This window comes from Cynocephalus volans, chromosome 14 (genome assembly GCF_027409185.1).
Source record: "Cynocephalus volans isolate mCynVol1 chromosome 14, mCynVol1.pri, whole genome shotgun sequence".
NCBI classification, from domain to species: domain Eukaryota; kingdom Metazoa; phylum Chordata; class Mammalia; order Dermoptera; family Cynocephalidae; genus Cynocephalus; species Cynocephalus volans.
This window is the reverse complement of record NC_084473.1, coordinates 93,109,432-93,128,032: the sequence shown is the minus strand read 5'-3', so window position 1 is coordinate 93,128,032 and position 18,601 is coordinate 93,109,432. Positions and strand designations below refer to the sequence as shown.

The 18,601-nt window shown below is 38.2% G+C and overlaps 1 pseudogene; it reads right to left on the bottom strand.

The window, feature by feature from the left end:
* Positions 1-354: 354 nt before the first annotated feature.
* On the bottom strand, positions 355-1,278 carry LOC134362422 (RAD51-associated protein 1-like; annotated as a pseudogene).
* Between the last annotated feature and the right edge of the window lie 17,323 nt (positions 1,279-18,601).

Sequence of the window (18,601 nt, the reverse complement as noted above, 5' to 3'; positions counted from 1 at the left end):
TCGAAGCTAGAAAGAAACATGCTACTGGAAAAGAACGGCATGTGATGTGGACTGCCTCCATGTCAAACTGACAACCACGTAATGACAATGACTTATTATACATAAGAAAAGTAGAGTATCTTCAGAAGGAAATGGCATGAGAGTATAATTCCTATAAGCAAACCTCTTACTGAATTGAAAAGTATTTAATAACTTTTCAGAGAACATAACCACAAAATGAGTAGAGATCATTTATGTACATGTTAAAGGATTTCTTTATATTACATTGCCCTCCTAAAATACAAACACAAATCAAATATAAACACCCTGGTAAAACAGTGATTCTCCCAATCAAACATTTCTTTGCTACCATACTTAGCTACGAGTGGCATTTGAATGCAAAGATCTAACAATTGCTAATCTCAACAAGCCAAGACAGAGGCTCTGATTTGGAGACTTAACCAACACCCTGCCCGAGGTCTGCTGCTGCTGTTGCTGCTACTTCTGGATGCCTCTGGTGGGATCCACTCAGTCTCCTGTTTTCAGCTAAGGACTGCGTATTTGTACTGGTTTCCTAGTGGACTCCAAAATGTTACATTTGGATTTAGATTTCTTCTCTTTCTTGTCTACTGGGGATTTTACCTTCACTTCCTTCTTTTTATTTTCCTTAACCTTACTTTTTCTCATAGTGAAATTTTTGTCTTCATTTCCATTCTCACCAAAATCAGAATCATCCTCAGAATCTTCACGGGTTTCAGAGTCTGGTTGGATGTCATCAGCACTGTCATCATCACTGTCTTCCAAAAGAACCTTCCTCTGTTGCACTGTAGCTTTAGAGGCTGCTTTTCTTTTCCCTTGAATGCCATGAACATCGTGTTCCTCAGGAATCTCATCCAAATCTAAATAATCACTGGCTATATTGCAGTTGGAGACATGAGGAGACTTACTCATTGCTTCTGTTTTACTATTGCCGTGTTTTTCAATGCTTTTATTTTGAGATGTCGGCACATCAGTGCTGACCATTGGAAGTTCCTTCACTGCTAAAGCCAGTGCAACTTCTTAGTCTCTCTGGTAGAGCTTGTTATCTAAAGGCATCGTTTTTTTAGGGCTTTTCTCTTGTAGTGAGATGTCTTCTTTCTGGAGATTCTTCAAGTTAGGTTTTGGTTTGTCTTGTTTTAACTCCTTTGGGTTGTTCTGGATTTCTTGTTTAAAGGTACAGTTGCAGAAACAAAATCATTGTCACTGTCAGAGTCCTCGAATGTAACTGACTGGTTTCTTATGTCTCACAAGCCACACCATGGTCCCCTCTAAGGCTGGAAGTTTGCAGCTCTCAAGTTCTTGTTGGCAGCAATGGTTTCAATTCCCAATATAGCTTAAAAATCCATTTTCTATTCTTTTCCTTTTTCTCCCTTGTTTATTTTTTTAGAATCCAGATGACATCCAGCCATAAACACCTTAAGACCTGGAGCTGAGACCCCTTCTTTGGTAGAGTAATCATATACATGAAACTCTTTATGTTCAGACCTACCATACAAAACAAGAAAATATCAATAACATATATACTTCATTGTATTTGTAGAAAGATTTGATAAACTTCCATGAAATTATTTGCAAGAAGGTTTGGAAATGATGTCTTACAGTTCACAGCCCATGCAAGTTTTTCACTGCCTTCGTATTGTAACCACCCTGCTTCTTCCCGAGCAATAGCACGGTAATAATTTTCCCTGTATATACTCAAGGCTGTCCCACCCACCTGTCATCGAACCCATGGTGTTAAGGATGAAAGAGGTAAAAAAAAAGATGGAAGTTACATATCTCTTTCTCCTTCCTCCATTTGCAACAAAGTAAGAGTCAATGAGGTTAAGAAACTAGTAAGTAACGAGAAGAAATGCGGACCAGGGTCAGTACTCTTTCCATACAGCACTTCAGTCTTCCCTGTCCATCCCCCCAATCTGCACACTGTGAATGCTCTGCAAACAATGAAGACTGACTGCCCTCTGATGTGGCCATCCTCCGCCCTCAGTCGCTCACATCCAGGGTGACTTTTGCTGTCATCAGCATCCACGTTTGAAGACCTTTCTCACTACCAGAATTTCCAATCCATTTAGAAGGTCTCTAGAGGGATATCTAGCTAAATATGGTAGATTGAATCATACATTTATCTTCACTCCCTCCAAAATTTTCACTAAAATGACAAACATGAGACATTAAGAAATGAATAAAAGGACACGGGACAAGAGAGGAAATACAGCAACAAAATTTTGGAGGCTAGAAGTCACATGGGCTTGTGCTAATGGACTTAGCACCCTTGAGAAAGCTGAAGTCTAAACTGACAGAGGAATAAATTGAGAAGTAGGCTGGTTTGCACAGCAGAAAGTTAGAAAGACTCAGGAATTGGAGGTGCTAGTTACCTCTAAAAGTGGGGGTCCAGGTGAGACTAGAAACAGGTATATTGATTAAAAGTCATTTCAAAAATCAGTTACAGCTGAATTTCCCCTTCACCCTAAGCAATGAGGCAAATGTCCCAGTCCATACTGGAAGAAGACCTCATGTTCACTCTGTACAGAGGTTGGGCCAGAGAGATTCTGGCCCCAAGCACAGTAGGAAAAGTGGAGAACAGTGTTACCATACTGAAAGCAGAGGACTAAGTGGAGGTCAACACTTGGGAGAGTGACTTCTCTCATCCCTTCCCCAATCTGACTCCAAGAACACAGATAGCCATGTCTATATTGCTCAGGAGGAGATGGAGACTTCCTCCTTTGCAGAAATAACCTGTCTTGGAGAAAACACCAACTATTTACATTTGGAAATTCCGCAGTGAAACAGCCCAACCAGATCACCCAACGGCAAAGTCCATCAATCAATAATGCTCACCCACTCTCACAGAATTTCCATTCCATTATAAATGGATAACCAAAGATCACCAGTCATTTGAGAAAGGCTTTTGATATGAACCATAAGGGTTAAAGGAAAAGAAACTTGGGGGTGGGGGGAAAAGAGAAAAATAGGTAAAATAGAGAAGAAAACAGAGTTAATATCCATAGAGAGATAAGTTAAGATATTGCATCTAAGAGACAAGAACAAGATGTTATAAAGAGAATTTTTTTGACAAGGGGACTCTCAGGAGTTACTGATGTGGGGGCGGATACGCAAAAGTCAATAAAAGGGTTAGAAAATAACGTTAGGAAGCACCCCAGACGTAGAACAATGAGAGAGAGAAAAAGAGTTGGAAAAGATTTTGAAAATATTGCTGAATAAGTCCAGATGGTCCAATATCTGGAAGAGAATTCAAGAGTGAATGATCAGAGAAAAGAAAGAAGAGAATATAAACCAAACCATCATACAAGATAATTTCCTGAAATGGAGAGGTGTGTGTTTGCAGATGGAAAGGGTTCTCCAAATGCCCAGAGCTATAAAGGAACAAAAATCCACAGGTTACATGAAATTTCTGAACACCGAGGATAAACAGAAAGTCTTAAAGTCTTCCAATAATTTAAACAAAAAGAAAAAAGGAAAAGACACCGTCAAAGCCTTGGGGAGAGACTGGGACAGAGTGGATCAGATTCCCTGTAAGTGACAACTAGAGGACAATGATTATACACATCCAAAACTCTAGGGGAAATGATTTTAAAGCTCAAATTCTGCACCCAACCAAACATCAGTGAAGGGTGAGGACAGAAGAAAATTTCAAAAACTTGATCTATGTTCCTGTCCCCCATTTCTTGTTTGTTTGTTCTTTAAGGAATAAAAAAAATCTTCCTAGATGAGGTCATGATCAGGAATAGGAGCTCCAGCCCCATGAGGGGATGGGAGATGCCATGCTGATATTTGGGGCTGTCTGCAGTGACAGTGAGCAGAAGCCTGCAAAGCTGCCAGTTCAGGTTGAAACAGGAGAGGACAAAGGGTTATGGGAGGGGTAGCCCCAAGAAAAAAAATGAAATTGATAAACACTGTGTTTCAACATATGCACAGACAATTTACATTTTGGGAGACATAAGAATGGAGATAAATTAGGTGCCGGCCCGTGGTTCACTTGGGAGAGTGTTGTGCTGATAACACCAAGGCCGCGGGTTCAGATCCCTTTATAGGAATAGATGGTTCGCTCACTTGGGAGAGCGTGGTGCTGACAACATCCAAGTCAAGGGTTAAAGATCCCCTTACTGGTCATCTTTAAAAAAAAAAAAAAAAGAATGGAGATAAATTAGCGTTTGGCACATAAAAATCTAAATAGAAAAATTAAGATTGTTATTATTCTCTTAGGAAAGAAAAAAAGGTTAAACAAGAAAAAATATGGAATTAATTATAGTACACCACAAATAATATTTCCATAGTCATAGTAATATAAATACTGGATATTGTTGGCCAAAAGTAGATTATATTTATACTGGGAGGGAAATTGTGATATATGAGAACTACTTGTTTTCTTCTGCAGAAGGAAGACAGAAGATAATATTAAATAGAAAAATAAAGAAACAGTAGCATAAGCAAGTTCTTTAAAATATGGAGCAAAAATTAAAATAAACAGGTAAAGTAATTGGAACTAGGTACCTCTTGAAGTGGGCATCAGGAGTGGAAAGGCTGCACAAGGACTGCTGCTTTTGTTACAAGCTTATAAAATGATTTCACTTTTTCACATATGTGTATAACTCTAAAAATTAAAACTTTCTAAAGAAAAGAAAATGGCAGGCTTCTGGATATCTCGAAGTGTCTGGAGACAGGAGCACACTAAGTAATGCAGGATCTGACACATATCCAAATCCCTCCTCCCGCCGGGTACAGCCACCCACAAGTCCCCAGGGTGGTGTCTAAGCCCCTCCAGGGACTCTGGCCTGCCTCTGGATCCTCCTTCAAAACAGTTCTAGAGGTCACTAAAGGCAGATTGATTTCTCTTTGGAAGTTTGTACCCACTGGCCAGAACCCACACTCTAACTGCAGTGCTATCTTCTTCAGCATGTGAAAGAAACGCATAGGTTGCCAGGCTAATTAACTAAATGTTATATTTAGCTGGGAAGATAACATAGCCCTAATGTTTGGATTTATCAAAACAAATTCCAGATGGCATATGAGCCATAGAGAGAAGGGCCATCTGGTAAGTAGAAGAAGAGTTCATTTTTTAAAAGGTGAAAGGTGGTGCATGTCGCAACTTCCTACGGTAAAAATCTATCTGTTGATCTCCCGGAGGAGCCATCCTGAGCCTTACATCATATCTGTGCTAATTTAAATACCTGTGACATTATGCTCTTTCAAACACCTGAGTGATTCTAAAACTATGTTTTTAGAAAACACTTGGTGAGAACAGCAAGGTTTTGATGTATACCTGTTAAATACATATTGTTTGGTTACTGCTATAGGCATTCATAAAACTGTTTAACAGACTCTACAATTACACAAATTCTTTGAGTGTATAAACCAACACAAACTAAAATGATTTTCCTCCAAAATGATTTAAGATGTTGCTGCCTTTTTTTATTTAGCTCAGCAGTGGTATTTTTAGTGTGTTTTCAGTTTGACAGGATGTTTCTTGCGCATAATTTCTTCTCTCCCCTTTCCCTCTGAAACCCACCCTTCCATGCCTGTGCTTATCCACCAGTCTCCCAACCCCTCCCCCGGCCCAGCTTGCACACAACTGTCAGTTTAATCTTCTTTAAACATTGCTCTGTTTATATAACTTTGCAGCTCAAAAAGCAGTCAATACCTCGCCAGCATCCAGAAGATAATGTGCAGGCTTCTACTAACAACACCCCCACTCCCCCACCCCACCCCTCCATGTGAGTCCTGCACATCCCCAGGCTGCAGCTGGGCTATCGGCTCCAAGATCTGGGAGTTGGTACCCACTTCAGCATGTTTAGCTGGGTCCTGATTCTCTCTCTTCTGGGCCTAACGGGCTTCTTCCCAAGAAGTTTGAACCCTGTTCCCCCTATCCTGAGTTGAATCCAAGATGTCATATCCAGCACGAAGGTGAGAATTTTGTCAATGCATAGACCTCTTGGTTGGTCCCACTTCCAGCTCTGGTTCCAGGGCTGATGCCATCAACCCAGATTTTATGTGATGGGAGAGGTTTGAATAATGGTGGGCTGAATAAGGCCTCCCCACCAAGATGTCTATGTCCTAATGCCCAGAGACTGTGAATGTATGACTTTGCACGGCAAAAGAGACCATGTGGTTAAGAATCTTGAGATGGGGACATTATACTGGGCTATCCCAGTGGGCCCAATGTAATCACAAGTGTCCTTACAAGAGGGAGGCAGGAAGGTCAGAGTCAGAAAAGGCGATGTGAGGACAGAAACACAGGCCAGAGAGAAAGAGAGATTTTGAAGATGCTGAACTGCTGGCTTTGAATGTGGAGGTGGGGTCCATGAGCCAAGGAATGCAATCAGCCTCTAGAAGCTGAAAAAGGTAAGGAATGAATTCTTTCCTACAGCCTCCAAAGGAACTAGCCCTGCCAACACCTTAACTATAGTCTATCTGATAAGACTAATGTGGATTTCTAACCTGCAGAACTGTTGGATAATAAATTTCTGTTGTTTTAAGCCTCTAAAGTTTTGGTAATTTCTTCTAGCATCAATAGGAAACTATCATGCCCTCTCTGCAGGCTGTCCTGATTCCAGTCCTAATAACCTGGGCCTATGCTCTGTGAGGGCCCACAGTGAGGTACCACCATGCTTTGAGGCTGAGATTGATAGAGGTTAAAACCTGCACTATACATTACATTTACCACTGGTCACATGTGACCATTTATATTTAAATTTAATTAAAATAGACTTTCGGTCAAGATGGCGGAATAGACGGTCCCTAGCATCACTCTCTCCCACAAATCAACCGATTTAAACTATAAGAACATAACATCAAGTGCATATGGAACGGGGAGACGTCCAGCGGGGGAGGCAGAAGCTCCACAGAGACCACATGCCCTGCAGGGCCGCGGTCGCACAATCCAGCAGATAGGCTTCACCACTGCCACCCAGCTCCATTCCCAGCCTGGCCTAGTGAGCTCGGAGCAGGGAGATGTCTGGCAGGGGAGGTGGGAACTCCATGGGGACCACACTGCTGCCGCATGATCCAGCAGCCCGGCCCAATGCGTACAGAGCACAGAGTCATCCAGCAAGGGAGATAGAAGCTCTGTAGAGTCCACAAACCCTGTGGGGGGGCCACCGCCGCGCGATCCAGCAGCAGCTAAGCTTCACCACCACCACCTGGCTCCATCCCAACCCGGCCTAGTGCACACAGAGCAGGGAGACATCCTGCAGGGGAAGGGGAAGCTCTGCAGAGACCACACGCTCTGCGGTGCCTCGGCGCATCCCAGCAGCCCAGGCCAGAGTGCACGGAACAGGGAGAAGTCCAGCACAGGAGGTGGAAGCTCAGCAGAGACCACACACCCTGCGGTAACGCCCCATGATCCAGTAGCCCGGCAGAGTCCAAGCTGACCAGAGAGGTGGATACCAGGAGAGGCCCAAGACCCAAGGCAACCATACACGCAAGGCACTAGTGGCCAACTGAGTAGTCACGGAGGTAGCCATATCAAATTGGCAACCACAGCAACATCTCAGTCAGTCAATAGTGTCAAACCTGTGGACTGTGAAACCCCCTGCCACAATGAATAAACATCAAAGAAAAAATACCAGAAATATAAAAAATCAAGACAGTACACCACCAAAGGATAATAACTATCAAGCTCTAGATCCTATAGAACAAGAAGCCCTTGAAATGACTGACAAGGAATTTCAAGTGATAATTCTAAGGAAACTGAATGAGATACAAGAAAACTCAGCTAGACATCATGATGAAACTAAGAAAAGTATACAGGACCTGAAAGAGGAAATGTACAAGGAAATCAATGCCCTGAAAAAAAAAGTAGCAGAACTTGCTGAACTGAAGAAGTTATTCGGTGAAATAAAAAACACAATGGAGAGTTTAACCAGCAGGCTTGCGGAAGTTGAAGAGAGAAACTCTGAACTTAAAGATGGGCTGTTTGAAATAACACAAGCAGACAAAAAAAAAAAGAAAAAGAAAAAAGAATCAAAGGCATTGAAGAAATCTGAGAGAGATACCAGACAACCTTAAGCACTCAAATATCCAAGTCATGGATATTCCAGAAGGGGAGGAAAAAGGAGATTGCATTGAAAATATATTCAACAAAATAGTGGCAGAAAACTTCCCAGGTATAGGAAAAATCACAGATCTTCAGATCCAGGAAGCTCAATGATCTCCAAACGCATTAAACCCAAAAAGGTCTTCTCCAAGACATGTTATAGTCAAATTGGCAAAACCCAAAGACAAAGAGAGAATCTTAAAAGATGCAAGAGAGAAGCATCAAATCACCTATAAGGGAGCCCTAATCAGGCTAACATCAGACTTTTCATCACAAACCCTAAAAGCCAGAAAGGAAATACTAAAAGACAGAGATTGTCGGCCAAGAATACTCTACCCTGCAAGGCTATCCTTCTGAAATGAAGGGCAAATAGTATATTTCTCAGACAAACAAAAACTGCGGGAGTTCACTACCACACGACCACCCTTACAAGAAATTCTCAAGGGAGTACTGGGTTTGGTTCCTGAATAACTACCACTGCCATAAAAACCCAAGAAAAATCAAAACCCACTAGTATAATAAAACTGGCATTCATGAAGAGAAAACAAACAAACAAAAAGGCTATCTACAACCTAAGGAACCAACAAACACAGAAAACAAACAGTAAATCAGAAAGCAAGGAACAAAAGACACCTAAGACAACCAAACAATAATCGATAAAATGCTAGGAATAAATCAAGACTTTTCAATAACAACTCTTAATGTAAAAGGCTTAAATTCCCCTATCAAAAGACTCAGACTGGCTGACTGGATTAAAAAGGAGGACCCAATTATATGCTGCCTTCCAGAGACCCACCTCACCCATAAAGACTCACATAGACTAAGAGTGAAAGGATGGAAAAAGATTTACCATGCAAACAGAAAAGAAAAACGAGCTGGAGTAGCTATTCTTATATCTGACAAAATAGACTTTAAACTAAAAACCATAAAAAGAGACAATGAGGGATACTACTTAATGATAAAAGGACTAATCCATCAAGAAGACATAACAATCATAAATATGTACACATCCAATGTTGGAGCAGCCAGATTTATAAAACAAACTCTATTAGACCTAAAGAAGGAAATAGACACTAATACCATAATAGCAGGGGACCTGAACACCCCACTGTCAATATTGGATAGTTCATCTAGGCAAAGAAACAGCAGAGAAACACAAGATCTAAACAATACTCTAGACCAATTGGGCTTGGCAGATATCTACAGAACATTCCATCAAACAACCTCAGAATATTCATTCTTCTCATCAGCGCATGGATCATTCTCCAGGATAGATCACATATTAGGTCACAAATCAAGTCTCAACAAATTCAAAAAAATTGGAATTATCCCATATATTTTCTCAGACCACAATGGATCAAAATTAGAAATCAATAACAAACGAAATTCTGGAAACTATACAAACACATGGAAATTAAACAGCATTCTACTTAATGACATATGGGTCCAAGAAGAAATCAAGCAGGAAATCAAAAAAATTATTGAAACTAATGAAAATAATGATACATCATACCAAAACCTGTGGGATACTGCAAAAGCAGTATTAAGGGGGAAATTTATTGCATTAAATGCTCACCTCAGAAGAATGGATAGATGGCAAGTGAATAACCTAACACTTCACCTTAAAGAACTAGAAAAACAAGAACAATCCAAACCTAAAGTTAGCAGACAGAAAGAAATCATTAAGATCAGAGCAGAACTTAATGAAATTGAGACCCAAAAAGCAATACAAAAGATCAATGAATCAAAAAGTTGGTTTTTTGAAAAGATAAATAAAACTGACAAACCATTAGCATGGCTAACAAAAAAAAGAAGAGAGAAGATTCAAATAACAAAAATTAGAAATGAAAAAGGTGATATTACAACTGATTCATCTGAAATACAAGGAATCATTCGAGACTACTATAAACAACTATACGCCAACAACTTTGAAAATCTGGAGGAAATGGATAAATTTCTGGACACACACAAGCTCCCAAAACTGAGCCATGAAGACGTAGAACATCTGAACAGACCAATAACAATAAAGGAGATTGAAGCTGTTATCAGAAGGCTCCCAACAAAGAAAAGCCCAGGACCAGATGGATTCACAGCAGAATTTTACCAAACATTCAAAGAGGAATTGACACTGATTCTTTACAAACTATTCCAAAAGATTGTAACAGACGAAAATCTAACAAATTCATTCTATGAAGCAAACATCATCCTGATACCAAAACCAGGTAAAGATACAACCAAAAAATAAAACTACAGGCCAATATCCTTGATGAATATAGATGAAAAAATCCTCACTAAAATACTAGCAAACAGATTACAGCAACATATATGTAAAATTATTCTCCACGATCAAGTGGGATTCATCCCAGGGATGCAAGGTTTGTTCAACATACGCAAATCAATAAATGTGATACACCATATTAATAAAATCAAACACAAGGACCATATGATCATCTCTATAGATGCTGAAAAAGCATTTGATAAAATTCAACACACATTCATGACAAAGACCCTCTATAAGTTAGGTATAGATGGAAAGTATCTCAACATAATTAAAGCCATATATGATAAACCCACTGCCAATATCATCCTGAATTGGGAAAAGCTGAAAGCTTTTCCTTTAAGAACAGGAACTAGACAAGGATGCCCACTCTCACCACTCCTATTCAACATAGTGTTGGAAGTACTAGCCAGAGCAATCAGAGAAGAGAAGGAAATAAAGGGCATCCAGATTGGAAAAGATGAAGTCAAACTGTCCCTGTTTGTGGATGACATGATCCTATATATTGAACAGCCTAAAGCCTCTACAAAAAAACTCTTGGAGTTGATAAAGGATTTCAGCAAAATTGCAGGATACAAAATCAACACACAAAAATCAGTAGCATTTCTATTCTCCAGTAGTGAACATGCAGAAAGAGAAATCAAGAAAGCCTGCCCATTTACAATAGCCACCAAAAAAATAAAATACTTAGGAATTGATTTAACTAAGGATGTGAAAAATCTCTATAATGAGAACTACAAACCACTGCTGAGAGAAATTAGAGAGGATACAAGAAGATGGAAAGATATCCCATGCTCTTGGATTGGAAGAATCAACATAGTGAAAATGTCCATACTACCCAAAGTGACATACAAATTCAATGCAATCCCCATCAAAATTCCAATGACATTTTTCTCAGAAATGGAAAGAACTATCCAGATATTTAAATGGAATAACAAAAGACCACACATAGCCAAAGTAACACTGAGCAAAAAAGATAAAGCTGGAGGCATAACACTACCTGACTTTAAACTATACTACAAAGCTATAATAACCAAAACAGTATGGTACTGGCATAAAAACAGACACAGTGATCAATGGAATAGAATAGAGAATCCAGAAATCACCCCACACACCTACAGCCACCTGATCTTTGACAAAGGCACCAAGCCTATACACTGGGGAAGAGACTGCCTCTTTAGCAAATGGTGCTGGGAGAACTGGATATCAATATGCAGGAGAATGAAACTAGACCCATACCTTTCACCATACACTAAAGTCAACTCAAAATGGATTAAAGAATTAAATATACACCCTGAAACAAAACTTCTTAAAGAAAACATAGGAGAGACACTTCAGGAAATAGGACTGGACACAGACTTCATGAATACGATCCCCAAAGCACGGGCAACCAAAGGAAAAATAAACAAATGGGATTATATCAAACTAAAAAGCTTCTGCACAGCAAAAGAAACAATTAATGGAGTTAAAAGACAACCAACAGAGTGGGAGAAAATATTTGCAAAATATACATCTGACAAAGGATTAATATCCAGAATATACAAGGAACTCAAACAACTTTACAAGAAAAAAACAAGCAACCCAATTAAAGAATGGGCAAAGGAGCTAAGTAGGCATTTCTCTAAGGAAGATATACAAATGGCCAACAGACCTATGAAAAAATCCTCAACATCACTCAGCATCTGGGAAATGCAAATCAAAACTACACTGAGATACCATCTCACCCTATTTAGGATGGCTAAAATCCAAAAGACTCTGAACGACAAATGCTGGTGAGGTTGTGGAGAAAAAGGAACTCTCATGCATTGTTGGTGAGACTGCAAAATGGTGCAGCCTATATGGAAAATGGTGTGGAGTTTCCTCAAACAATTGCAGATAGATCTACCATACGACCCAGGTATCCCACTGTTGGGAATATACCCAGAGGAATGGAAATCATCAAGTCGAAGGTATACCTGTTCCCCAATGTTCATCGCAGCACTCTTTACAATGGCCAAGAGTTGGAACCAGCCCAAATGTCCATCATCGGATGAGTGGATATGGAAAATGTGGTATATCTACACAATGGAATACTACTCAGCTATAAAAACGAATGAAATACTGCCATTTGCAACAACATGGATGGACATTGAGAGAATTATATTAAGTGAAACAAGTCAGGCACAGAAAGAGAAATACCACATGTTCTCACTCATTGGTGGGAGCTAAAAATAAATAAATGAATTCACACACACACACACACAAAACCGGGGGGAGGGGGGAGAAGAAGACATAACAACTACAATTCCTTGAAGTTGATGCGACAAGCAGACAGAAAGGACGTTGTTGGGTGAGGGGGGGGAGAGGGAGGAGGGAGGGAGGTTTCGGTGATGGACCACAATAATCAACCACATTGTATATTGACAAAATAAAATTTAAAAAATAAAATAAAATGAATAAATTTAATTAAAATAAAGCATTCATTTCCTCTATTATACGAGCCAGATTTCGAATGTTTAGAAGCCACATGTGGCTAGTGGCTACCAATCTGGATAATGAAGATACAGGACAATTCTACTGTCATCGAAAGTTCCACTGGACAGCAGTGAATATAGTGATAGGATGTGTACCAGCAGTTTTTTGTAAGTCACTGAACCCATTTGAGTGCGTCAAATGAAATCTCAAGTGGAAGCCAAGTATGCTGTAGAAACAAAGTCAGAAGCTTCATATGTCCTCACTCTGACAGGGGAGTCAGTCCAGGGGCTTTGGTGTCAGTGTCAGCTCAGATGTGGGATTTCAAGCCCTTGAAAGATCTGGTTTTACCACCACTCCCAGGGTGCTATAGAGTAAAGGGTGTAAGTCCCATGGGGGCCTTCCCATCTGGGAAAATGGGGCTTGAAAGGGACTGATGGGAACACACTTGAGTGAATATGCATCCTGGAATGATCCAGTCTCTGGAGGGTCTTGAGCAAAAGCAGAGAGGTCCCTCCAAGGCAGCCCTCAGAGCTCGGCTTGGCCCCGTGGGGACTGCTTCCTGACTTCAGACTTCAGGTCTGCTGTCCTCCTTCAGAAGTCTGTTCTCAGTCAGATGACACCAACATGGTTCACTGTTTTCTTCTAATTTCAGAAGTTATTTGAACACTTTAATTCATCTGAAATTTGTGTGTATGATGAGAGGTAGTGATCGTAGTTTATTGTCCCCAATGGATAACAAATCACGAATTTGAAATGCCACTTTGGTGATGTAATAAGTCCCCACATATAAGTGGATGTTTGCTTGTCTATCTCTCCCTGCATGACTATCGTCCAGCTGTAATTGCTGTAGCCTTGCACTTTGTTTTGCCGTCTAGTGAGGCAATCTCCCCCTCTTCTTATCCTTATTTTCAATATTTTGTCTGTCTTGTTCATTTCTTCTTCCTGATGCACTTTAGAATCAGTTTGCCAAGTTTCCCCTAAATATCTGATTGAAATATTCATTGGAATTTACAGACTAATGAGACAATTGACATCTTAAAAGGAGTCCTTCGATTTAGGAACAAGATTTGCTGTTCTGTTTTTCTAAGTGGTTATTTTTGTACTTTTTGAAAGTTTTATACTTGTCTTCATTTCATTGTAAGTCAATTCTAAGGCACTGTTTCTTGCTAATGTGAAAGGGGTGCTTTTCCCCCATGGATTTTTAAATTGTTTAATATTAGTATTTAGGAAAACTATTGATTTTTTGTGTGTGGCTGTCTTAAAGAACCCTGTATTTTAATGTTTGGGTAGGTTTTTTTTGGAGGGGGGTCAATAATCTGGGATTTTCTAGATATACTGACATACCATCTACAAGCTGTGACAGTTTTTCCTTTTTCGTTCCTGGTATCTTTATCCCTCACTTCTTTTCTTGGCTTAACTCATTGGAATTTCCAGTGTGATGTTGACTGGCAGTGGCAATAGCAAGGACCCCTGTATCTCCCTGACTTTTATAAAATCTTCTATCTCATCATTAAATATAATAGAAATTTTTCTTCATCTAATTTGCTCAGAAAGAGATGCTGAAATTTAGTCAAAATATTGCTGTACATTTGAGATAATTATATTTTTTTCTTCTTTAAGTTGTAAATGTTGAATTACAATAACACATTTTTTAATATTGAACTAGCCTTATAATCCTGGAATAAGCCCTGCTTGGCCAATTACATTGCAATTAGTCTTTAAATACACAGATAAATTCCATTTGCCGTATTTTATTCGAACTCCCATTTTAGGATTTTTGCATCCGTATTTTAAATGATGTTCCTTTAGTTTTCTTTTTTAGGATATTTATTTTGAATTTATGTAATTGGGGTTATGTTAGCCTTGTAGAATGATTTGGGAAATTTGCCATCTTTTTCTGGCCTCTGGAACCTTTATCCGTCCTGCAGGTCTGAGAGAACTTTCCTGTAACTGTCTGAGACAAATCATAGCTTTTTAAGTACAGATTTTTCACTAACTTTAATTTCTTTTGTGGTAATTGGTCTCTTCTGTTTTTCTTCTTCTTTAAACGTCACTTTTGGCTCCAATGGTCATTGCAACGTTATTCACAATAGCCATAAGGTGAAAACAACCCAGTTCCATCAACAGAAGAATGGATAAACAAAATGTGGTACATATGCCCAATGGGATATAGTTCATCTATAAAAAGAAATAATGTTTTGACACATGCTACAACATGGGTAAACCTTGAGAACACGCTAACTGAAAAAAGCCAGTCACAAAAAGACAAATGGTGTATGATTCTACTTATATGAAATATCTAAAATAGGCAAATTCGTAGTGACAAAAAGTAGATTAGAGGTTACCAGGAGCTGGGAGAATGGGGAATGGAGAGCTATTACTTAATGTTTACAGAGTTTCTGTCTGGGGTGATGGAAAAGATTGGAAACAGATACTGGTGAGGGTTGCACAATGGTGTGAGTGTAATCAATGCCACTGAACTGTACACTTAGTGCCACTAAGTGGTTCAAATGGCATATTTTATGTTATACGAAGGATCTTCAAAGAGATCATGGATTCATATTACCTTTTAATTCAATTTTTCCACAAACCTTTTGAAGTACTCTTGTATATATTTTATCACAACAAAGATTTTAAAAAATCCACGTAGAGTGCTTTGGGTTTTTAAAAAGGTCACTTTTGGTAATTTATATTTTTCTAGAATATCTTCCATTTCATTTAGATGTTTAAATGTATTGGTATGAATTTATAGTTTTGTCCTTTTCTTCATTTTATTTATCTGGATGTCTTTCCTTTTTGCTGTTCATGTTTGCCAAAAGCTTGTTTAACGATTCCCTCTCTCCCAAGAAACAGCTTTTTGTTTACTGATTAAATACGCTGATTTTTTCTTTTCAATTAATTTCTCCTACTTACTTCATACATTTCTTTTTCAAGAGTTATTTTGTCATTTTTAGCTTCCTGTTTTTGTTTGGTAGTTCTCCCACTGTCCTTTATTTCAAAAAATTTATGATGTTAGTTAAAATTTTTTTCTCTTTTTATTTCTTTTTTTTTAACATTTAAAAAAATTTTAAAGGTGAATTGATTTTTTTTTTTTTTTTTTACTATCCTTTTGCTGCTGTTCACTTCTAATTTTATTGCCCGATGGCCAGAAAATGTATGGTCATGTATGTATGATTTGTACTTTTTGAAGTATATTGAGATTTTCTAAGTGGCCTAAGTCATAGTGGCTTTTGTGAGTGTTCTGAGGTCAACAGAAAAGAATGTACATGAATAAATGTATGTATGTATAAATATTTATATGTATGTGTGTGTATATATATATACACACTCATATATAGTCCAGTAGTTAATTATATTGTTCAAATCTTCCATGTATATAAAGAATCAATTTTTGTGTGTTTAGTCTGTCAATTTCTTCCTTTTTTTTTTTTGGTGGCTGGACAGTACAGTGATCCAAACCTGTGACCTTAGGGTTATTAGGCTGTACTCTAACCAACTGAGCTAACCGGCCAGCCCATAATTTGTCAATTTTTGAAAAAGTTATGTTAAAGTGTCTCACTAATATTTTTGATTATTTTCTCTTACATACTTGTGTATATATTAAAGCTGTGTTTTTAAGAGGGCAAAGGCTCATGACAATATGTTTTCTTGGCAGATACTACCTATTACCATTATGAACTATCTTTTCTCATTCCATCTAATACTTTTGCCTTACGTCCTATTTCGTCTGATATTTATATTGACATACTTACTGTCTTTAAATTATTATTATTATTATTATTTTTGGAGCCTGGCTAGTGCAAGGATCGAACCCTGGACCTTGGTATTATTAGTACCATGCTCTAACCATCTGAGCTAACTGGCCAGCCCTAAACTATTTTTTAATCTGTCTAAATTTTAATTTATTTGGGTACATAGTTTTAAAAATAAAATAATTTTATAAGACTTAAAACAAAGCGAACTCCTTGCCTCACCTCTGTTACCTTTGATTTTCTCTCCCTAGAGGCAATCATTTCCTACATTGTCTCTTCTGATAATTGCTTCCACATTTCTAAATAATAATCATCCACTACTATCTCTTGATTTTTTAATTTTAGATTTTATCTATTTCCTGTTTGTAGAACATTATTATTCAGCTCTCTTACATGACCCTACCACATTTCCATTTCCATTCCCTACATCCTCCCAAAATAATTATAATTTTTGGTTAGATCAATATTCAGTATTCATTACTGTGTCTAAGAAAATGTGATTCACAGTCAAGTTACTTAGTATTCTCTGATCACATATCCTTTTTGAAATAACTTTCTATTTTTCTGGGAGTTCATGAATTTTCCACTTTGCTTTAAGTGCCTATCACTAATTCATCCCAGACTTTCCACAGAAGTGTAAGGCTCCTGTCCACAGCACGTCATGGTCTGTTCTCTGCCTTGCTGTGCCAGACTCAAGGCCTCCTGCACTGCTGTCCTCCTCGGATTCTCTTTACCCTTACCTTGGGCATTCTCCTGATCATTTTCCTGTGTTGGATTCTGTATTTAATCCCATGTCTTTCTTTTCCTTGATTTACTCCCTCGTTTTGGTGGGTCCTATCCAAACCTCTAAGGACAGGCTATAGGAGGGAAGGCTTGTCTGAAAATGTCTTTATTCTCCTCTTACATTTGATTGATAGTTTGGGGGTATCTGTAGATTCTAGGTTAGAAATCATGTTCCTTCAGGATTTTGGAGGCATTGATGGTCCCAATCTTGCTTTTGAGACATGTGATACCATTCTGATTCCTACTCCTTTGTCTGTGGCCTGTTTTGTTTCCAATAAGATTTTAGGATCTTTCTTTTGTCTTAAGTGTTCTGAAATTATTATTATTATTATTAATTATTGTTATCCAACAGATTTAAACATATTTTATTTGAACAGTTAGAGTAAATCTGGGTCTATATCTTGAAAACGACAAGTCAGACTCTTCCCAGATTTATCATAGTTATGTTGAAATTAGATGGGATTTCAATTCTGTATTATTAAGAAAATTATTTTCTGTTATGTGCAAATAGCTATTTAAATTTATGTTTTTTCTGGCCTTTTTGGTCACTCTTTTCTCTTGCATACCTTATCTTCTAATATCTATGATAATTTGTTTTCTTTTGCTGAAGTACATTCTTCTATATTATCTTTGTAACAAGCCCTCTGAGATTTAAACCTTTAAAATCACTGAGTATCTAAAAATGTTTTTATTTTGAACTCCAAGTTGAATGTTAGTTTGACTGGGTATAAAATTTTCCACTTGAAGTAATTTTGACTCAAAATTTTGAAGTTGGTTTTACTTTTTTTATCCCTTGTGTCTATCGTTTTGAATGCTAGTCTGATTATCATTCCATTCTTGATAACCTGTTTTTGTCTTCTGGAAGTTTTCAGTCTAATACTCTCCCAACTGAGCTATTTTGGCACTGTCTTCTGGAAGTTTTAAGAATTTCTCTTTATCCTTGGAGCTTTAAAAATTTAAGATGATATTTCTGGAGTGTTTTTCCCTATTTGTTGCTCAGCACACAGTGGACTCTTAAATCTAAAAATCTGTATATTCCATCAGTTTGGGGAAATTTTCTTCAATTATTTATTTGAATAATTCTTCTCTTTTTTCTTTGCTATCTTTATAACTCATATAAGAAAAGTGTCCAATTCCCTGTCTTCCATGTCTTGTACTTTCTATCTCATAATTGTCATTTCTTTATCCTTCAGTGCTATATTTAGGGAGATTTTCTTGGGTTGATCTTATGCTGTCAGCTGAACCCACCCTTCTATTCAGCCCAAT